Raw genomic sequence first — 24,316 nt, forward strand, 5'->3', positions numbered from 1 at the left:
TTATAATGGCTATCCCTCGAAGGACCTACTGTAATCATTTATTCTTAATCTATACAAAGGGAGGTCTTTTTCTGACTGTCTATCATTTGATGAGATATTTGAACAGTCAGGCAGTCATTTTCTGTCATTTCAAGTGCCTGATTTAGTTCAAGCTCTGAGTAGATTAAAAATAATAGTTATAATTAAAAAAAGAACAAATATTTTCCAAATGTAGAATTATAATTTTTAAAAATTCCTTTTAAAAAAATTATTGAAATAGAGTTGAGGTACAATATTATGTTGAATTACCATTTTTAAAAAGGTACCCATATCACTCCTTGCATTTTAGGTTAATCGGGTTCAGAATGATATGGACATGTTACCTATCATAGAAACTACACAAAGATAATTTGAAAATACACGTCATTTTGTTGATAAACCTCTACAGGCACACTATTAGCCATGGTCTTCCGGTATCCTTTGAGTTTATTTTTCACTATTATTGAGCTCTGCCAATTCTGCCAGTGGGCTCTGGTCCATGTGCATTTTTAACTGCATCCTGTCTTAGTGCTGATCTATATGATACCATGCCTCTTCTGTAAAACCTACTCACAACCGTGGCCTCATTATTAGTGCCTAGATCAGGATCCTCCTGTGCTTTTCGTTTAAGTTAGAATGCCAGGCATTTAACATATAAGAACAAAGGAAGCTCAACTAGTTGTAGGGTGTCTTTCCTGTAGGTAACTAAAGTATAGCATTTCTAATGACATTTGCATGTTAGGTCTGCCCTGACAATAGAAGGACACTCTTCTGGACCCACAGCAAAATTCGTCCCAATTTTCACTTAATTTTTTAATGATATCCAATAACAGTGTGGTTTAACTAGTGAAATTCTTGGGAAAGATGAGTGATAGGATCCAAAAGAAGAAAAGGAGGCAGAGCTAAATATTATCTTTAGCTCTGTGGGTAGACATTACTCAGATTCTTACCTTGAGTCTTTCCATCCAAATTTGCAAGAACAGCTGATTGCCCAAAGCAGTCATTTTGGATAGACACTTCAAGATTTAAAATACAAGCATCCTAAAGAGGGCCCCCTTTTTTCCACTTATTCCATTGCTTGATGTCATTATTCTGTATTGATTACAACCATTTCACGAACGGTATGAAAACCTAATATTGGTGTACTTCCATTTCTCCTCTTTGCATGCATTTTATTCTTACACACATAACAAAGCCTACAATGTATTGTTGTTATTCTTGTTTAGAAAGTGAGATTCTATACTCAAGCTTGACGGAAACATAGGACAGCCATTTACTTCAAGACTTCATCTTTGTCCCACTAAATGCACCACCCTGTGGATATTCTAAGTTTTCATAGGAAGTGTTCTCAGATTCTGAATGTGGTTGCAGAGGAGAAAGAGAACTACTGGATGCAAGGACTTGTGCTCATGCATTCAAGAGTTAGACGGGTGGGGAGGCCACATGGGTATGTTCAGATTGTGAAATTCTTTGCACAGTGCATTTATAATTTATGAAATTTCTTGGTATGTATTTCATAGTCCAATAGAAAGTTTCAAATTTTAAAAAGCTATATTTAGAAAAAGTTCAAAGAGATGAAAGAGAGAAGAAATTTTTATTTTTATCAACTGAGGTGTCAGACTTAGCAATTTATGATGATGTATCTTAACAACTTGTAAATTAACTCATTGCATGGATTTATTTAATGGCAAACTCATTTTATTTTTTTTTAACATCTTTATTGGAGTATAATTGCTTTACAATGGGGTGTTAGTTTCTGCTTTATAACAAAGTGAATCAGCTATACATATACATGTATCCCCATATCTCCTCCCTTTTGCGTCTCCCTCCTACCCTCGCTATCCCACCTTCCCTATCCCACCCCTCTAGGTGGTCACAAAGCACCAAGTTTAAAGGCAAACTCATTTTACCAAAAAAAAAGTTCCATATCAGATCACAAAACAGAATTGGTTATAGGTGTTCAAACTCTGACTGAATAAAGGGTCACATGATAAAGCAAATGGGAATTTGGGAATCAGATACCAAGATAACCTAAATAAATTGTTTGGTACAGTGAGAAACCTTGAAAATACAACGCAGTGAGACCCAAAGTCAAGGAGACTTAGTAGAAGGAAAGTAAAAATAAAATAGGAGATAACCTCTTTCAATATAAAATTCAAGGCCCTCTGCACCCTTTATAGTTGTCATATGTGGGAAAGTAAAAGACATTAGTGGTGAGAAACATACTCTCTGACTTATATGGCAGAATGCAATCTGGATGAGTTGCAGAGAGAAGATATTTGCATTTTAATCACTGGTTTAGCAGACTTGGTAGCAATATGAGTAGATAATCCATGTCACAATACCTGTAACTTATTGAGCTTATATACCAAATGTGGGGCTAAGCATCATCTCACTTAATCTTGCCAATGCTTCTGCAACATAATAGATGTTATTTCCATATTTTAGATGAAGAACAGTGTGCATAGATGGACCAAAGGCAGCCCAGTGGAGAAAGCACAGGTCAACTGATCCTAGTATTGGAATAAGAAAAAGGAGAGGAAGGAGTAGAAGCCAACCACAGGGTAGGAACTGAGAGTCAAGGACTGAGAAACAGAAAAAAGACATGTCCATGGCAGACCATAGTTGGTCCTGGCCAAATAATTCTCTGGGCCATGTTAGTGCATGCACATTCCCCACAGCCCTTTCTCTGCGACAAGATGAGGGAGGAAAAAGACATCACGTATAGAAAGAAGCATTGCAACAATCACAGGACAAAACCATGGTGTGAAACACACTTCCTCCTTCTACCCTCTTACTTCACTTCTAAAAGGATTCTAAGGCTCAGGGGACTCACACAAGTAAACGGCCTCTGATTCGAAAGTATTTTTAGCATCATCAGTTACCACAACAAGTGCTGAGTGTGCATCTTTAAACTACTGTTAAAAATATTATATCAGGGCTTCCCTGGTGGCGCAGTGGTTGAGAATCTGCCTGCCAATGCAGGGGACACGGGTTCGAGCCCTGGTCTGGGAAGATCCCGCGTGCCGCGGAGTGACTGGGCCCGTGAGCCACAGCCGCTGAGCCTGCGCGTCTGGAGCCTGTGCTCCGCAAGAAGAGAGGCCGCGATAATGAGAGGCCCGCACACCGCGATGAAGAGTGGACCCCGCTTGCCACAACTAGAGAAAGCCCTCGCACAGAAACGAAGACCCAACACAGCCATAAATAAATAAAAATTAAAAAATAAATTAAAAAAAAATATATTATATCAAAATAGTCTCGGAATCAGTTGACTATGTTATCAGTACTTCCTACTATTTAAATCAAAAAAGCACTGCCAATTGGTTTAAAGAAGATAATTTGAAAAATGAGTTTCCTTAAAGCTCTTAAATGTCTTTTTCATTTAATAGGATTTCATTTCTGCAAGAGGATGGTTATGACAATGTTTTGTATTATTATGGGACATTGAAAAATATAATGAAGGCATGTATTTAAAACAATAAATGATACACCATTTTTTGTAGCTCTCACTTTTGGATGTTTCAAACTAAATGAGCATTTCCAAGTTAAATTCTGCATTGGTCAATTAAAAAGTAAAACATTTCTCTACTTTTCTTTAAGGCCTTGTCAAGACCCTGAGCATCCTTTATAGTTGTCACATGCGAGAAAGTGAAAGACATTAGTGGTGAGAAACACATGTCTGTACTCGCTAATAAGAAAGGCAGAATGCAATCTGGATGAGTTGCAGAGAGAAGATAAGGCAAGGCCATGGACATATGTTAGCTCTCTGTGTTGCACCCTTGGTATTCTTGCTCTGATTTGATGGTTCTGCAATTCGTAAGCTAACCATTTTAAAACCTCTACCAGACAAAATAATGTTATAGATAAAAATAAAGTTAATGGGTTTTCAGTCCTCTGAGAGATATTTCAAAGAGATTATTGATTTTTCATTCAACAGAAGTTAAACCCTAAAATCCCAATAATGCTTTACATGTGGCTCTATGTATTTTTCAAAATAGCATTACATAAATTATCCTGTTTGATTTTTCCAGCATCTGTGTAATGTAGGCATTGGTCAGCCTGGTTTCACAGAGGAGGGAATTCAAGTTCTAAAACGTATTGTGATTTACTAGCATCCCCATGGTTAATCACCACAGAACTAGAACTAGAACTGAGGGCTGCATCCTGCAGGATTTTGTGCTGTTTTCTCTACCATTTTGCCTGCCTTGAAACAATGTTGGAGGCATCAAAACAATCTGCATTGAGAAAAATCTGGTAATTGTTTTAAATCTAGAATTGCTATAATGTAAATTGTCATTGTGAGAGCTTATTGTGGACCAGCCTCTGGCAGAGTACTCTGCATGCTTTGCTTCATATTCTTTTCACTGTATCTCTAGAAAGGACTCTGGTTATCATCTCTAATTTACAGATGAGGGGGATGTTTTAGGCAAATGAATAATGGACCAACTGTGACAAAAATGTCACTGGCTTCAGTCATCTCTGAGGAAACTGTGAACATGACATATCAATCACAGGTAGATAAATTCATCCTTTTACAGGCTTACTTGTCCACAAACAAATCTTGGAGCTTCTCATTTGAGGGCATGTGAACTAAATCCACTGTCATCCCTCACGGCAAAAAGGAAATGCCAAGGTGCTATTTTAAAATGTCGAGATTGCGACCCATCATAGTGAAGGTGGGTACCTATGCATGGCCAGTTAGGAGCCCTTCTTTAGCTTTAAGGGAAATAGAGTCTGATATTTGCATACTCACAAATCCCTGCACATCCCTGGGTTAAGGCTCCTGAGGAAGTAGGTAGATAGAAAGTTAATAGATGTTAACTGACAAGGAAAACTCTGAAAGTCTGAACAAATCTGTTAGTCTCAGGAAAGCATCTCATGCAAGTTGAAAACAACACTAATTTACTGTTGTCTTACTGCACAGAAGAAGTAGGTGGCTCTTGAGCATCAATTAGAAGAAAGTGCTATTAGTTTGATTTACTCAAAGTGGTTTTATCCGATTAACCATGGAGCTTATGGAATGAACATTCCATTTATGTGGAGTTCACTGTTATTAGAAAAGCTCCTAGTTCATCAACTCTTGTATGAGCTGGAAGCTCAGATAGAATCTTTATGTGTGGTGGATTTTAGAACCCCAAATGGCAACAGGATTAGTTTAGCCTGTAGTGTTATATGCAACCATTACTCTGCAGGGGAGACATTTCCAAGATGGATACTTGACTGGTAACAAGTTGATATCTTAAGTTAATACCTCAAGCAGAATTGATAACCCCACTGGCAACGACTCCCCTTTGTTGTACACTCGACACAAATTTTAGTTGAAGAAAATGCCATTTGAAAGTTTCAGATCTCTTGTTTGCTTTGGAATGCCATGACCTTCTTTGACTTTAAAAACGTTCATTTTATTTTCTTCCTCTGAATGTCACTGATCACCGTCATCACATATATCAGTTCAAAACATGGCATCAGGGGTTGACAAATCCAGTGTGAAATACAGTAATGCCTATTAGTGAGACATAAAAATGATTTTTAAAAGTTTACCTCCTGAATAGTTATTTTCCCAACCTGCCTGAATTTTTCAACTGATATACTTTGGGTTAAAGTACTATTTTCTAGAAGGCTTTGTAAGAATGAATACATATTACATAGAGGGAATAACATGGAGCTTGGCATACAGCAGGGGCCTAATAAACAGTTGCTGAATGAAATGTTCATTAAATGGCATGACTCTTAAGCACATTAGTTTGGGTTAAGTCCTGAGTTCAAGATCATAAAAAAATTTCCAATGGGGATGGGACCCAAGACAGAGGGATGTCAGTAAACTGAGTCAGGATATGGAACAGAAAACATATGAGCACTGAGGGCTGCGAACGCCTACAAAAAGTAAACTTCAAAAATGGAAGAAATTTGGCTGAACATCTCCTTAAAGTGCCAGAAACAGTGTGTGGCAATCTACAAGGTGTTTAATATATATTTTTGGTATAACAGAAGATAAAATTCCTTCACATCAAAATTTGCACCCGTGTGTGTGGTGGTCCTGATGGTGGATTACATGTAATGATTGCAGAGACAGAGAACTAGAAAATGGGCCAAAGACTCAGCAGGAAATAAAGTTATTTCTGTAAAGAAAACCTAGCAAAGATTGAAATGGGCCAAACAGTCTGTAAGTGAAAAAGAAAAGAAATGGTGAATAGTGAGAGAAGGCAAGCAAGATTTTCCCCTACTCTCTCCTGAAGGCTCAGATGTTCATCCTGTGTGTAGGCAGTATTTTCCAGCTATTGGGTGAAGAACTTTCGTGCATTATCGCAATCCTGGCAACACTTATGAACTTACACCTATTATCATCTGCATTTTAGAGATGAGAAAACCAAGGCATTGAAGTCACACAGCTAATACGGGACAGAGCTGGGATGCTACTTTCAGAGGTTTGAGGATGTTGAACACAGAACAGAGGACAAGAGATACTTGTGTGTCTAAATAAGTTCTGAAGATGGTGGTTGTGAGTGCAGTGCAGGTATGCAAGGCAGACCCTTGAGCTTCAGGTGATATTTTGGCTCTGAGGCATAGGCAGACCCTATGTACTTAGCACTAACAATGCAGAGAGGCAAAGGGCTTTGAAAACATTGTCATTTAGAGAAGTCAAGTTCACAAGGAGAGTTTTAGCTTTCACATATCAGCACTGTCTTCCTATTGGTTATATATTATTTTCCAATAATTAAACATTTCAAATATACCTCTAAAAGTGCTCATTGCGGGGTGGTGGTATCTGTAGCATGGCAGGTTAGGGAATAATATGAAGAAAAAGAAGGAAATCCGAAGAGAGACACAAACATTCCTAGGAAGCCCCTAGCACCAGACTATTACATACTTTATTTCATTTAATCCTAAAAGATAAAAACTAAAAAGAAAGATAAAACTAAAAATTTATAAAATAATGATTATTAGCATTATTGAGAGTTGAGATTTACTTTGTTTTACAAAGGTTAGGACATTTCCCCAAGGTCAAATGACTCGTAGATGGCAGAACCAGAATTGCTTTCTGAAAAATAAATAAGAGAATAAATAACAATGAGTTTGTGTTGGGTCAGGTGATTGTGAATTTTCTTTGTTTTCTTTTCTAAATTTTCTATAATGTGGTTAACTAACTTTAAAAGTGAAAAGGAGAAAAAAAATATTAGATGTAGGTCTAAATAGAACCATCAGCACTGGCAACAGCCACATCATAACAAGTTACCAGATTTGTTCCCAGTTCAAACTATGGAGAAGGGATTATCACTCCACAGGAAATGAGTTTGTGAGCAGCTGCTCTCCGTTACCATGGCAACCCGCAGGTCCTGACTTTCTGAGATGCAGCAACAAATAAAATCTACCAAATCCATGCTGGGAAAATGTCTTCAATCCCTCAAATGCCCTTGTAACAGAATCACAGTTGATGGGTCTGCTCTCCCTGGGTGACACATGCCTCACCCCTCTGATCAAGCTGAGGACGATGAGAAGAGTGAGATGGGATACACTTTTGATTTAGTGAGTTGGACAACGGTGGCGCTGTGAACCCTTGAACATTATCTAGGCCCAGCACTGACCAGCTGTGGGACCTAGGACAACTTACTTGACTTCTATGAACCTCGGTTTCTTCACCTGTTACCTGGGGCTCAGTTATCACAAGGACTCAGGGACACATTAGCATGCAAAGTGCTTAGCACTGTGCCAGACCCTGAACCAGTGCTTAATGAATGCGGCTGTTTCCACTATGGACTTTTATCATTTCTTCCATTCCTTTGACAATCGTGTACTGATTGCCAACTCTGTGCGGGGCACCATTCTGAACACTGGGAATACAGCAGAAAACAAAACATAAAAATCATGGCGCTTATGTGCTGATGGGGATACACACAAACAAGATTTTAAAATGTCAATAAAATAAGTAGTATATTAGGTAGTGATGTGTTAAAGAGAAAAAAAAATCAAAGAGGGAGCTGTGACATGTCAGTGTGGAGAGTTGACTTTCAAGTTCGGGTGGCCAGGTAAGTTGAACTAGAGAGATGGGATTTTGGAGTAGAGACATGAGGGAAGGGATCAAGAAGCTGGGCAGGCATCTGGCAGAAGAGCATTTCAGGTAAAGCAAAAGCCAAGGTCCTAAGTTGGAGCTTGCCTGAAATGTTTGAAGAACAGTCCGGAAGCTGCCTTGTTGAGATCAGATGGAAGGGGGTGTGGAAGAGATGGGGGGCTCTGTTCAGGGACAAGAACTCGGGAGTTCAGACCAGAGATGAGCTCAGACCAGGTTGGTGATGCGGGAGATGCTGAGCAGTGGTCAGATGCTGGGTGTCTTGTGAAGGCAGAGCTGACAGGGCATCCTGATGGAACAGCATGAGGGAGAGATAAAGGCCAAGGCTCTATGCTCGTCTGAATCCACTACAAGGCTGGAAGTAATGACCTACTCATGGTAGGCACTTCAGAAATATTGAACATTATCAGAATTGGAAGATTCCTTAAAGCCTGCTAGTTAAGCCATGTTGTTAGTTCTTGATTTTTCTCGTCATCAACCACTAGCTGGCTTTAACCCAATAATACTCCAACAAATGCCAGAGGAAAGCACTGCCTCTCAGAGCAATCAATTCTACCCTTAAAATAGTTCTTAGTGTGTGTGTAACCTGTCTCTCTGCATTAAAAAATAAATACAAATAGGACTGTATTTAGGTCCATTTCACCTTTCCAACTTTCAAGGTTTTTTAAATTTTTATTTCTATTCTGATATTTAATATAGTGTATATCACACCAATTACTGTGATATACACATAGAAAAAACCTATAAGGCTTCATCAAAAGAACTGATACAAATAAAAAGAGAAGTGATCTCCCCAAGAGAGAGGAGATATGGGGATATATGTATAACTGATTCACTTTGTTATAAAGCAGAAACTAACACATCATTGTAAAGCAATTATACTCCAATAAAGATGTTAAAAAAAAAAAGGGAAGTGATGAGGACAGAGATCTATGGAAATGGCCCCATGATAGATTCCTATCACAGCAATGCCGACTCATTTTGTTAGCATCAATTTAGTCACGCTAAATCAACCTGTTACAAAATCACCTAAATTTAGCCAATGGTTTTTCTATTCCCTTTTTTCCCGTAGGAGAATAATAGGACTTTCTAATAGTTTCCAGAAAACCAGATATATTATGTATTCTTCATTTTGTTCATTAGTCAATTTATTTAGTAAACACACACTGGGTCCTAGTGATTCGGGCTCAAGTTTTATTTTAATGAAATATTCTTGCATTAGAGTAATAGGAAATCAACTTTTTCCAACTTTTACAAAAATATAACATATATATTTACATAAAGTCAAATTTACCTTTTTTAGTACATAGTTCCATAAGTTTTGATAAATGTACACAGTTGTGTTACTAAAACCAGAGTAACGTATAGAGCAGTTCCATCAATCGCAGAATTCTCTCAAACTCTTTTGTATTCAACCTTACCCACACACCCTGTCTTCTTTTGGATTAATCAAGTATTTTTTAATTCTTCCATTTTACCTTGATTATTGGCTCCTTAGTATGATTTCTGTCTTCTTGAATTTGCTAAGACTTGTTTTGGGGCCTATCATGTGATGTATCCTGGAGAATGTTCTATGTGCACTTAAGAGGAACTTGTATTCTGCTGCCATTAAAGGGAGTGTTCTAGAAATATCTGTTAGGTCCATTTGGTCTAATGTATGGTTTGAGTACGACATTACTGTGTTGATTTTCTGTCTGGATAATCTATCCATCAATGAAAGGAGTATTGGGGTCCCCTACTATTATTGCATTGTTGTCTATTTCTCCCTTCAGGTCAGTTAGTATTTGCTTAACATATTTAGGTGCTCCAATGTTGGGTGCATATATAGTTCAATCCCCTTGAGTGTGAGTGAGATCTGTGAATATAATGGGATATTACTCCTGTAGGTTACATTATATGGAAAGAGCGAAGGTATTTGTAGATGTAGTCAAGTCCCTAATAAATTGATTTTAAATTAATAATTAATAAATACTGAGATTACCCTAGGTTGACCTGACTTAATCAGGTGAGGCCTTTTCAATAGGGTCCATAGATCAGATATAGGAGAAGTTAGAGAGATTAAAAGTAGCATACATGCTGTCCTATTAGCCTTGAAGAAGCAAACTGCCATGTTACGGAAAGAGGCACATGGCAGGGAATGGTGGCTAACCACTAAGAGCTGAGAATCTCATCCAACAACAACACAGAACTGATTTTGCCAACAACCAGTGAGCTTGGAAGAGGACTCAAAGCCTCAGATGAGATCATAGTTCTGGGTGGTACATTGATTTCAGCCTGGTTAGACCCTGATTAGAGAACCCAATTAACCTGATCCATGGAAAACTATGATATAATATATTTATGTTGTTTGCAGACTCCGAGTTTGTGGTAATTCGTTATGCAGCAATATAAAACCAACGCACACTCCCAGGCTGATTTAATTAGTATGGAATGGTGCATGGGAATCATGATTATTAAAAGTTCCCATATTATTGTAATATGCAGCCAAGGTCAAGATCACTGGCCTAGACTTTTTTTACATGCTTCCTCTTGAGTCATGGAGGAGAGAGTTGTTTTTCTTTATGCAGCTTGAATTTTTAAATAAACTCTACCTTATGATACAGTTGCTATCACTGTAGTTAATCATCCCAAACAGCAACTTTTCAATGTCTATTAGATTTCTGACAGATAGGGTGATACCTTGGGGTATCAGAGTCATTTTAAGAAAAAATCTTCATGCCTATAGAGTAGAAAAAAATTCATAGGACTACACAGAATGGCAACATCAATGCTAGCTGCTTATGAAACACCTTTTTAAAAATTTATTTCCAACATTCAAATGAACTAAGTGGGAATATATTTTTTGCATTAAAATGTAAAACTCTATAGGACATGATTGACCATAAATTTCAAATACATTCTGCTGACAGTCCCCATGGAGAATGTCCTACTATTCTATGACCATCATAGTTCTTAAAATTACATCTGTGACTAGGCTATAACATCACTCCTCCAAATAACATGGAACAGTGATTCTCAAAGTTTGTTCTTGGGATCAGCAACGTCAGCATCACCTAGGAACCTGTTAGAAATGCAAAATCTGCAGCTCTAGCCTAGACCTACCAAATCAGAAACTCTGGGGAGGGAGAGGCCACAGTGTGTTATAACAAGCCTCCAGGTGATTCTGATGCATGTAAAAGCTTGAGAAAAAATAACACAAAGACAAAGACATTGACTTATATATTTACACTCTTGCCCCCAGAGAAATTTTTGCCTTGATTAGGCTATAAATAAAGTTTTGGAAATTAGTCTATCTATTGGTGTCCCTAAATCAGGATTCAAACAGACTTGTAAAGAAAACCCCTAAAAGGGCCCGGACCACAACACCACAGCATAATGCTTTTAATATTCTTTGAGTTCCATTATTTTCTTTGCTTCTTGTTCATTTTACAAATAAATAGCCAAGGTCACACACCATGTTTTTTCTTTATCTCAACTTATAATAACGTTGGCCTTGATATGAGTATCTTCATGGAATTCTAAAGAAGGCTACAAAGATAAGAAAGAAGACAGTTTCTTGACAGCCTGCTCTCTTCTGGGAGTTCATTTGTTCTCTTTCTGTCAACAACAACACTCTTAATTTAATATCCCAAATTTGTTACCCTTCCTTGTCCCTGAAAGAAAATTCAAGGGACGCTTAATGCTTAAATCTGGTGAGCAATTTCCCATCTTCATGCTACTCATATTTCTGGTTTTTTTCTTCTTCTGTTTCATGCATGTCACATCACTTCATTTCTCTTTGTGATTTTCTTTACAATTGACCTCCTGGTTACTTTTCATGACAAGAAGTCTCCCTCATCTTCCCAGGATCCCCTCTTATAGACAGTCCATTGAATGCATATGCAGAATCATTAAACCTTCCTATCTCAGCCCAAGTTCCTTAGAAAACAGAGCCGATAGCAAAGATTAATAGTATCATTTTACTGGTGGGGGGTTGGAAGAGCATGTGAAATTCCAGGGAGGAATAATTCATAAAAGGGAACTGAGGCAAGAAAAAAGAAAATACAATATATAAAATTATTAGATTGGCCATAGCTTTATAAGAAAACATAATTATTTGATCAGTCACATGGACCATTCCCTGAGAGACGATATGGAGCCATTGCACCTCAGAAAATACATGGGAAGAAGAAAAGGATGGGATTTATCTAACAAAATCGTCTTGTTTACCGTATCACACTGGCTCAAGCTTGCCATATAAAGCATTAACTCCCTAACCCTCCAGGTTGTGTTACTGAGCTTCTCCAGGAAACTACTGGGACAGTCAAATTCCCCTATTCATGATTGCAAGAGATCATCTAAACCCAGAGGGATGGAAGTAGCAATAGCTTCTATGGGTTGTAGGACAGGGTTGAATGAGCTGTGGTGGCTCCTGCTCTGATACATGTAGAAGCTTTTTATCACACTGGGAGGCTGAGACAGATGGCAGTGTGAGGAGATGTGTCCATGACGGTGATGGATGAGGTTCTCCACTAGTAGGTGGTTAAGTCTTTAGGTGGTGGGGGTGAGAGGGTGGCATATAGTGCCAAGAGAATCTGAGGAGGTGCATAAACTGTGTAAACCAATCGAATCCCCCAGTATGCACCCTGAAAGTAGAGGTAAAGATCCAATCTTTGTCAGTTGTAATCTCCTAAAAAGTTACAAAGACTTTTAGGACTGTTGCTGTACCTGGTCCTGAGGCTATAATAGACATTCATCTTCACCACCATTCTAGATTACTATCACTCTCTGCAAGCATTTAGTCTCATTTGGGTTGCTTGCCTGGTAGGGTGAGCCAGAAATTCATCCCCAAGGGCTAAACCCTTGGTGATCTGGTGTTGCTAAAATTCCTGACCTATACTAATCTGGAAACATTAAAAGATGCCCCAGGGAAATTTCTAGGTGTAAGATATACTTCTCTCTGTTCCCATTGTGCAGTAGCATCCTTACTTTTCATTGTTAACTTCATAGAGTGTTTCCCTTCTGGAAATCATGGCCTCTAACCAATGAGAGGCTAAAATTGTGGATCAGAAATCATAAATTGCACAACTGGATCAGTGTGAGAGGTGATGAGATGTGCCTATCCTATATCCCACTTCTATTTCCAAACCAGTGTTTTCTAGCTATTAAGGATACACCACCATATAATCACGTGTGTGTTCAGGGCATATACTGCCCTTCATGGAACCATTATCCATCTACCTGGTAACACAGAAGCCTGCCAGTTTTGAGTGGCACCCAGAGCAAGGGAAGGCTCTGACTAGGTGCAGAGTGAGATACAAGCTATCCTGCCATTTTGGAAATATGACTTAGCATGTTCATTTGTGCTGGAGGTTCCAGCATGCCACGGATACTTTGTAGAGTCTCTGGCAAGCCTTGATAGGAGAGTCACAGAGTGGACCCCTAATTCTGGGGAAAAGCTACGCTCTACACCTGTTCTATCTAATGCGGTAACCACAAGTCACCTGTGGCCACATACATTTAAGTAAATTAGAATTAAATAAAATTAAAAATCAATTCCTCAGTCTCATTACCCACATTTCAAATACTCGATAGCCACATATGACCAGTGGCTACCATATTAAGTGGTGTAGATGTAGAATATTTCCATCATTATAGAAAGCTCTATTGACCAGCCCTGCTTTACACAATAAAAAACTATTCTCCTTTAAGAATGATGCTAGTGGTATGCTACTGGATCCTAGTAAAGACTGAACAACCGATCATGGACGTCAAGTTACCTCGTGATTAGAGCTGTTCGTCATGAACTGGGTGTTATCAAATCCACTGAATTGTAAATTGGCGCTGGGTAAAAACAGTGGGAAGCTTATAAAATAGGTCCAGAAAAAAAATCATGTAAGAAACAAAAAGCTTACTGATAGGAAAATATAGAATATTAGTAATAGAAAGGATCTTTGAGAACTCATTGGCTAATTTTGTAGGTAACTCGCAGAGCTCTTCAAAGTCTACAAAAATTACGAGGGAAAGAAAATCCCTGATGTCCCAAAGCTAGCTAATATTTGAATGAGACTAACTCAGTGTCATCCCCTAATCCTCTTTCCATTAAGGTACCTGGCTGCATTTAAAGAATCTAGAAAGCTCCACTTCACAAAACTGGCTACTGAGAGAAGGGCAGTATTCACGATTCCATTTAACATACCCTCCAGTCCCTCCAAGAATGCTACCAAGGAAGTTTTCTCATGAGGTTACAAAGCATACAATTCATATCAAAACTATGTTTTCAAATTTATTTTCATGGAGCTGTGCAAAGTAGTCTCTTACAATTGTTTTTACTTTCTCTGTATCAATAGTTATTTCTAATTCACATACAGTTTGTGCTTTCTTCCTCTTTTCTTGATTAAATTAATGGGTTTTTTTTTCTGTACCACTGAATTTTTACACAGAACCACTTCTGATTTATTCATTTCATCTCCTATTTCTCTGTCCTTATTAATCTTTGCTTTTATATTAGTTCCTTACTTGTGCTTTCTTGTGATTTAATTTTTTATACCTTATCTAGCCTTTTAATTTGGAGATTTAATTAATTTTTATTCTTTTATTTTTACTGATATAAGTGTTTAGGGCTTTGAAACTTTCTCTGATCACTGCTTTAAATTTGCCCCATATTTTTTTTTTAAGATTTTTTTGATGTGGACCATTTTTAAAGTCTTTATAGAATTTGTTACAATATTGCTTTTTTTTTTTTTATGTTTTGGTTTTTTGGCTGAGAGGCATGTGGGATCTTAGCTCCCTGACCAGGGATCAAACCCGCACACCCTGCATTGGAAGGCAAAGTCTTAACCACTGGACCGCCAGGGAAGTCCCCTGCCCCATATTTTTAATTGAGATATAATCAAGATATAATATTGTGTAAGTTTAAGTTATACCACATGTTCTTTAGCCAACACTTCCATCACCTCACATAATTAGCATTTCTTCATTGTAGTGAGAATATTTAAGATCTACTTTCTTAGCAACTTTCAAGTATATAATATTGTTAGCTATAATATAATTGTTAGCTATACATTAGATCCCCCAAATTTATTCATCTTAAACTGTAAGTTTGCATCCTTTTACTAACATCTTCCCATTTTCCCCGCTCCCCCCAGCCCTGTAACCACCATTCTACTCTGTTTCTTCAAACAGCTTTTATTTTTTTTAGATTCTATATATAAGTGATATACAGTATTCGTCTTTCTCTATATGACTTATTTCATTTAGCATAATGCCCTCAAGGTCTATCCATGTTGTCACAAACAGCAAGATTTCCTTCTTTCTCATAGCTAAATAATATTCCATTGTGTGTGTGTGTATCACGTTTTCTTTATCCATTCATGTGTGAATGGAAACGTAAGTTGTTTACATGTCTCAGCTATTCTGAATAGTGCTGCAATGAAAACAGGAGTGCAGATATTTCTTCAAGATAGTGATTTCAATTCCTTCAGATATATACCCTAAAGTGGGATTGCTTGATCATGTGATAGTTTTATTATTTATTTTTTTAGGAGCTTCCTACTGTTTTCCATAGTGGCTGTACTAATTTGCATTGCCACCAAAGGTGCACAGGGGTTCCCTTTTCTCTTTTCTCCATATATTCCTCAACACTTTTTATTTCTCATCTTTTTGATGCTAGTCATTCTCACAGGTGGGAGGTGATAGCTCATTGTGGTTTTGATTTGCATTTCCTTGGTGATTAGTGATGTTGAGCATCTTTTCATGTGTCTGTTGGAATATCTTCTTTGAAAAAATATCTATTCAGTTCCTCTGCCCATTTTTAAATTGGTCTGATTATTTGTTTTGGCTGTTGAGTTATATGAGTTTTTTATATATTTTGGATATTAACCCCTTATCAAATATATGATTGGTAAATATTTTCTCCCATTCTGTAGGTTGCCTTTTAATTTTGTTGAGTGTTTCTTTTGCTATGCAGAAGAGTTTTAGTATGATTTTTTTGTATATGACACTAAGTGCACAAGCAACAGAAGCAAAAATTAATAAGTAGGACTACTCCATATTTTTTATATGAAGCTATCTTTACTGAGATTTTTATCTTTTTTTAAAGAAATTCTGTAGTTTCTGTTTGTATTTTTCCTGTAATCCAGGAGATGTTTAATAGTGCTTTTTTTCTTCCCAAGGGAGGTAAACTTTTCTTGTTTCCTTTTATGTTTCATGTAATTATGCTTAAGGTTTCCATTTTGATTTCTGTTTGTTGGCATTATAATTAGAGAATGTTGTTTTAATAGTTTTACTTTATGGAATTGACCGATGCTTTTTAATACTCTAATAGGCATTCCATTTTTGTGAATGTACCATGTGTACTTGAGAAAGTATAATGTCGATTATTAGGGTAGGGAGTTCAATATATAACCAAAATATCTACCTGACTAATTATGTTGTTTGTATCTTAATATGCTTACTTTTTCTCCTACTTGATCTTTCTTGTATGAAGAGTAGTATATTAAAATCTTCTGTATTAATTTGTATTTCTATGCATTTCCTTGCATTTCCTATACCTCTGTTTTATATGTGTTTACAGTGTTATTTAATGCATAGATGTCCATAACTGTTATATCTTTGTTGTGAAATAAAACTTTTAGCATAATAAAGTGTCTCTAGTTCATTTAATGATCTTTTTCCTGAATTCTGTTGTGTCTGTTACCAAAGTAACAACTTCTGCTTTTATATCATCTCCATTTACCTAGTAAATCTTGGCCCATCTCTTTAATTTTAACTTTTTTGGATCACTGCATTTTAGATGTGTGTCTTATTTTGTCTCTTGGATTTTTCTTTAGAAACTAATTAAACAAAATTTTTAGGCAGTTTAAGTTCATTGATGTTTATTGATATAATGGATATGGTTGGTCTCAATTCTGTCATATTTTTTGCTTTAATTACTGTGTGTTTTATGTTGCGTACTGTTTCTCTATTTGGTGCTTCTTCTTGGCTCATTTCAAACAACATTGCTTTCGGTTTTTAAAAATATTTCTATTCATTTTTGTATTAAGGAAAATTTTTTATTAATAAAAAGTAGATACCACTATATTAATACATTTTAAAGGGCCCTTAACCCATCTTTTCTTTCTTATAAAATGTTTACTAAACAATATTTCAGTTTTGAATCTTTTGACTCCTGCCTTTAACCTATATAACAGTCAATGGTCTTTCTCTGTTTTCCTTTTCTCCTATGTTTCACTTGAGTTTTTTCTCTAAGAACACATAGTTTAAATATTATCCTTCTATCCAAGTACTAACCTTTGTCTTAGTCTTAGATATATAATTAAATATATGGAATTCTCACCATATGTCCTTTATCAAAAGTTTTCTCAGTCATCTCTTAGTTGGATGAATCTTATCCTCTAGTAGATTATGCAAGAAGGGGTTCTGAGTACAAAATTCCAGTATAATCAAAATTATTTTTTACAGGCTTTTCACATAACAGAAAGTTTGACTCTATGTAAAATTCATGATTTGTACTTTCTTAAGTTTTTGAAAGTGCCATTTCACTATTGCCTTCATTTGTATGTTGTTTTTGAGAATTCTGACAAGTTAATTGTCTTTTCTTTGAAATTTACTTTTCTTTTGTTGTCTTTTTTTTTTTTTTTTGGCCTGGAGGACCAAGGGATATTTTTTTTCTTCATCTTTAAACTTGAATTGTTGTATTAGGATATTTCTCTGTCTTGATCATTCCAGTTCAGTTTTACCCACTACATTTTAACATTGTATTCAGGGTTTTTTAATTTGTTTGTTTATTTGTTTGTTTTGCAGGGGGAGGGAGAGATTGGGATTGTTATCTTAAATACTAGTTCCATTGCACTGTATTGAATTTCTTCTACAGGGACCCAGTTATAATATTTTGGAGCTCTGCTTTCTGTATTCCATTTCTATCACTTTCTCTCTGACACTCTTTACTTCTTTCTTCTAATTTATATTATTGGATTTTTTCTAGGTTTATTTCAATACTTTTATTAAATTTTCATTTAAATTTATTATTCCTTAGGTAACTTGTAATTTAATCTTCCTATCTAATATAAATTTATCTTTTACTTCTATTTCTTTCCTTAGTTTAAACAACTCTTATTTTATGCTTCTTTTATTTTATTCTTGTGTAACTGATTTTGTATTTCTGATTCAAGATCTCCTAATGTTTGCATAAGGATATTTAATTCAATTTAGAGGGCTGGGCTACAGTTTTCTTCAATTTCATGAGTTTCAATTTTGGGGGGCAGGGGTTGTTATTAGTGGAAAAACCTTGCTTTGAATTTTCTGTTTCTTGCTATATTTTTTGCTGTGTGATTTTTTTCTATTTCTATTCATTTCATGAACAAGATTAATACTTTTAGACTGTCCTTTTAAATTTTTTCTTTTTTTTATTGAAGTATGGTTGATATACAATCTTATATAAGTTACAGGTGTACAATATTAGTGATTCACAATTTTTAAAGGTTATACTCCATTTATAGTTATTATAAAATATTGGCTATATTCCCTGTGTTGTACAATATATCCCTGTAGCTTATTTTATATCTAATAGTTTGAACCTCTTAATTCCCTACCCCTATGTTGCCCCTCTGCCTTCCCTCTCCCCACTGATAACCACTAGTTTGTTCTCTATATCTGTGAGTCTGCTTTTTTTGTTATATTCACGAGTTTGTTGTATTTTTTAGACTCCACATATAAGTGATATCATAAAGTATTTGGATTTCTCTGCCTGACTTATTTCACTTAGCATGATGCCCTCCAAGTCCATCCATGTTGCTGCAAATGGAAACATTTCATTCTTTTTTCTGGCTGAGTAGTATTCTGTTGTATATATATATACCATTTCTTTATCCATTCATCTGTTGATGGACACTTAGGTTGCTTCCATATCTTGGCAATTGTAAATAATGCTGCTATGAACATTGGGATGCGTGTATCTTTTCAAATTAGTGTTTTTGTTTTTTCTGGATATATGCCCAGTAGTGGTTGCTGAGTCATATGGTAGTTCTGTTTTTAGTTTTTTGAGAAACCTCCATACTGTTTTCCATAGTGGCTGCACCAATTTACATTCCCACCAACAGCGTACAAGGGTTCCAGTTTCTCCACATCATCACCAACACTTGCCATTTTTGGACTTTTTGATAATTGCCATTCTGACAGGTGTGAGGTGCCATCTCATTGTGGTTTTGATTTGCATTCCCTCATGATTAGCAATGTTGAATATCTTTTCATGTGCCTGTTGGCCATCTGTGTATCCTCTTTGGAAAAATGTCTATTCTGTTCTTCTGCCCATTTTTTTTTTTTTTTTTTTTTTTTTTTTTTTTTTTAATTTTATAGCTACTTTATTTATTTATTTATTTATTTTTTGGGCTGTGTTGGGTCTTCGGTTCGTGCGAGGGCTTTCTCTGGTTACGGCAAGTGGGGGCCACTCTTCATTGCGGTGCGGGGACCGCTCTTCATCGCGGTGCGCGGGCCTTTCACTATCGCGGCCCTTCCCGTTGCGGGGCACAGGCTCCAGACGCGCAGGCTCAGTAGTTGTGGCTCACGGGCCCAGCTGCTCCGTGGCATGTGGGATCTTCCCAGACCAGGGCTCGAACCCGTGTCCCCTGCATTAGCAGGCAGATTCTCAACCACTGCGCCACCAGGGAAGCCCTTCTGCCCATTTTTTAAATAGCTTTTTTTTTTTTTGATGTGGAGTTGTATGAGCTGTGTATATATGTTGGATATTAACCCCTTATTGGTCATATCATTTGGAAGTATTTTCTCTCATTCAATAGGTTGTCTTTTTTTGTTTGTTTTGGTTTTTTTTAATTTTTAAAAATTGAAGTATAATTGATTTACAATATCGTATTAGTTTCAGATGTACAGCACAGTGATTTAGTTGTACATAGTATATTGAGTATAGTTCTTTGCGCTATACAGTAGGTCCTTGTTGGTTATCTATTTTATATTTGTGCTATACAGTAGGTCCTTGTTGGTTATCTGTTTTATATAAAGTAGTGTGTATATGTCAATCTCAGTCTCCTAATTTATCCCTGCTCCCTCCCTGTTTGGTAACCGTAAGTTTGTTTTCTACATCTGTGAGTCTGTTTCTGCTCTGTAAATAAGTTCATTTGTATCATTTTTTTAGATTCCACATGTAAGTGATATCATATGATATTTGTCTTTCTCTGTCTGGCTTACTTCACTTAGTATGACAATCTCTAGGTCCATCCATGTCACTGCAAATGGCATTATTTCATTCTTTTTTATGGCTGAGTAATATTCCATTGTATATATGTACCACATCTTCCTTACCCATTCAGCTGTCAATAGACATTTAGGTTGCTTCTATGTCTTGGATACTGTAAAGAGTGCTGCAGTGAACATTGGGGTGCATGTATCTTTTCGAATTAGAGTTTTCTCTGGATATATGCCCAGTAGTGGGATTGCTGGGTCATATGGTAAGTCTATTTTTAGTTTTTTAAGGAACCTCCATACAGTTCTCCATAGTGGCTGCACCAATTTACATTGCCACCAACAGTGTAGGAGGGTTCCTTTTTCTCCACACCCTCTACAGCATTTATTATTTGTAAATTTTTTAATTATGGCCATTCTGACAGGTGTGAGGTGACACCTCATTGTAATTTTGATTTGCATTTCTCTAATAATTAGCGATGTTGAGCATCTTTTCATGTGCCTTTTGGCCATCTGTATGGAGATGTGTCTATTTGGAGAAGTGTCTATTTAGATCTTCTGCCCATTTTTTGATGGGTTGTTTTTTTTTTTGATATTGAGCTGTATGAGCTGTTTGCATCTTTTGGAGATTAATCCCTTGTTGGTGGCATCATTTGCAAATATTTTCTCCCATTCTGTAGGTTGCCTTTTTGTTTTGTTTATGGTTTCCTTTGCTGTGCAAAAGCTTTTAAGATTAATTAGGGCCCATTTGTTTATTTTTGTTTTTATTTCCATTTCTCTAGGAGGTGGGTCAAAAAGGATCTTTCTGTGATTTATATCATAGAGTATCCTGCCTATGTTTTCCTCTAAGAGTTTTTTAGTGTCTGCCCTTACATTTAGGTCTTTAATCCATTTTGAGTTTATTTTTGCATATGGTGTTAGGGAGTGTTCTAATTTCATTCTTTTACATGTAGCTGTCCAGTTTTCCCAGTACCACTTATTGAAGAGGCTGTCTTTTCTCCATTGTATATTCTTGCCTCCTTTGTCGTGGATTGACCATAATTGCATGGGTTTATTCCTGGGCTCTCTATTCTGTTCCATTGATGTATGTGTCTGTTTTTGTGCCAGTACTGTACTGTTTTTATTACTGTAACTTTGCAGTATAATCTGCAGTCAGGGAGCATAATTCTTCCAGCTCTGTTCTTCTGTCTCAAGATTGTTTTGGCTATTCAGGGTCTTTTGTATTTCCATACAAATTTTAAAATGATTTGTTCTACTTCTGTGAAAAAAATGCCATTGGTAATTTGATAGGGATTGCATTGAATCTGTATATTGCCTTGGGTAGTACGGTCATTTTAGCAATAGTAATTCTTCCAGTCCAAGAACACGGTGTATCTTTCCATCTGTTTGTGTCACCTTCAGTTTTTTTCATTGGTGTCATAGTTTTCTGAGTACAGGTTTTTTATTTCCTTAGCAATAAAAGGAAATAGGTAGGAATAAACCTATGGTAAATGGAATTGTTTCCTTAATTTCTCTTTCTGATAATTTGTTGTTAGTGCATAGAAAGGCAACAGATTTCTATATATTAGTTTTGTATCCTGCAACTTTACCAAATTCATTGGTGAGTTCTAGTAGTTTTCTGGTGGTGTCTTTAGGATTTTCTACGTATAGTATCATGTCCTCTGCAAACAGTGACAGTTTTTCTTATTCCTTTCCAATTTTGATCCTTTTATTTCTTTTTGTCCTCTCATGGCTGAGGCTAGGACTTCCAGTACTTCGTTGAGTAAAAGTGGCTAGAGCGGGCATCCTTGTCTTGTTCCTGATCTTAGAGGAAATGCTTTCAACTTTGCACCATTGAGTATGATGTTAGCTGTGGGTTTGTCATATATGGCCTTTATTATGCTGAGGTAGGTTCCCTCCATGCCCACTTTCTGGAGAGTTTTCATCATAAATTGATGTTGAATTTTGTCAAAAGCTTTTTCAGCATCTATTGAGATAATCATATGGTTTTTATTCTTCAGTTTGTTAATGTGGTGTATAACATTGATTGATTTGCATATACTGAAAAACCTTTGCATTCCTGGAATAAATCCCACTTGATCATGGTGTATGATCCACTTAATGTATTGTTGGATTCGGTTTGCATTTCCTCTTTGATTTCTTTAGTGATCCATTGGTTGTTTAGTAGCATACTGTTTAGCCTCCAAGTGTTTGTGTTTTTTGTAGTTTTTTTTTCTTGTAGTTGATTTCTAGTCTCATAGTGTTGTGATCCGAAACGATGCTTGATATGATTTTGATTTTCTTAAATTTACAGAGGCTTGTTTTGTGGCCTAATATGAGTTATGTAAAATAGTCAAATTCATAAAATCAGAGACAAGCATGGTGGTTACCAGAGGTTGGGGAGAGGAGGAAATGGGGAGGCATTAATCAAAAGCCTAAAGTTTAAGTTAAGTAAGATGAATTAGCTTGAGATCTGCTGTACAACATTGTACCTATAGTCAACAATAATGTACTGTACTCTTACAATTTGTTCAGAGGATAGCTCTCATGTTAAATGTTCCTACCACAATAAAAGAAAAAAGAAAAACAGAGACGATGCATACTACTAAAATCAAGAATGAAAAAGGAGGTACACTTTAGATACTGCAAACACCAAAAAGATAATAGTTGAATTCTTTGAACAATTCTACAAAAATAAATTTGATAATTTGCGTGAAAGAGACCAATTACTCAAAATGTATAAACTAGCATACCACACTGAATCTGAAATAGATAATTTTAATAGCTGTATAACTATTAAGGGAAATCAATTTTTAATTTAAAAAACTCCCTCAAAAAAAATCTCCAGATCCAGATAGTTTCACTGGAGAACTTGACCAAATGTTTAAAAAAGATTTAACAACAATTATACCCTATCTCTGCCAGAAAAAACGTGGTAACACTTTGAACTCAGTTTTTAAGCTAGTATTACCTTAATAGCAAAAACAGATAAAGTAGAAAAAAGGAAAAATATAGACCAGTATCCATCATGAATATAGATGGAAAAAATTATTAGCAAAATATTAGAAAATAGAATTTGGCAGTATATAAAAAAGAATTTTACAGGATGACAAATTTGTGTTTATTCCAGGGATACGAGGCTTTGTAGGTATTCAAAAAAACAATCAATATAATACTCCATATTAATAGGAAAAACAAGAAAAATCCCATGATTTATGTAATACAGAAAAAAAATGTGATAAAATTCAACACCCATTCAGATTAAAAACTCTTAGAAAACTAGAAACAGAGGGTAGTTTCATCAACTTGATAAAGAGTATCTACAAAATAAATTACAGCTAACATACCTATTGATTTCACTTAGAGCAGTAAGTAAACAGGACAATTCATGAACAGGTTGAAAATGTATACCCTAGAACTGTGGTTCTAGAAAATATAGAATTTTTTATGGGAAAGGGACTATTGTGAGATTATTAAATCTGATTTATTTTCACGGGCTATACTGATGGATACAATTCAAAAATTTCAAAATTAATATAATCAACAAAATTGTCTCCATTGTCACTTCCCAATCCCTTAAAAGTGTTTTCCAGGATCACCTTCCATAAGATTTATAGGCGATGAGTCACTGCACTTGTCATTACACATTTAACTGTTTTCTGTTTATAAAACAATGCTAGAATAAAACTCATATTTTAGTAGCCAAAATATTAGTGAACCTGGTATAAAAATATGTGTGAATTTTTTAAAAAGTCTTCAAATTGCAGAGAAATTACATTTACACATTTATTGGATACTTAATTTTTATCAGTAAGAACACAGTGTTTTCTATGAGCTGAACTTTCTAATAGATTTCTTTCTTGGGAAAAAAGTTGAAACCTATTTTCCCCAAAGGTCTAACCCTGATGGAAAACCAACTTACAAAGACAATAACAATAATGTTGGGAAATTTTCTCATCTGGCAGAGCCAGTGGGGGAGAAAACCATCCTTCTGGCTATTGGCAGATGGGGTTAAGCAGTGGACCATGGTACAGAATAATCACCTTTTACTGTGCACTAGGAGTGTGACTCAGGAATTGG

This window comes from Balaenoptera acutorostrata, chromosome X (genome assembly GCF_949987535.1).
Source record: "Balaenoptera acutorostrata chromosome X, mBalAcu1.1, whole genome shotgun sequence".
Classification (NCBI taxonomy): domain Eukaryota; kingdom Metazoa; phylum Chordata; class Mammalia; order Artiodactyla; family Balaenopteridae; genus Balaenoptera; species Balaenoptera acutorostrata.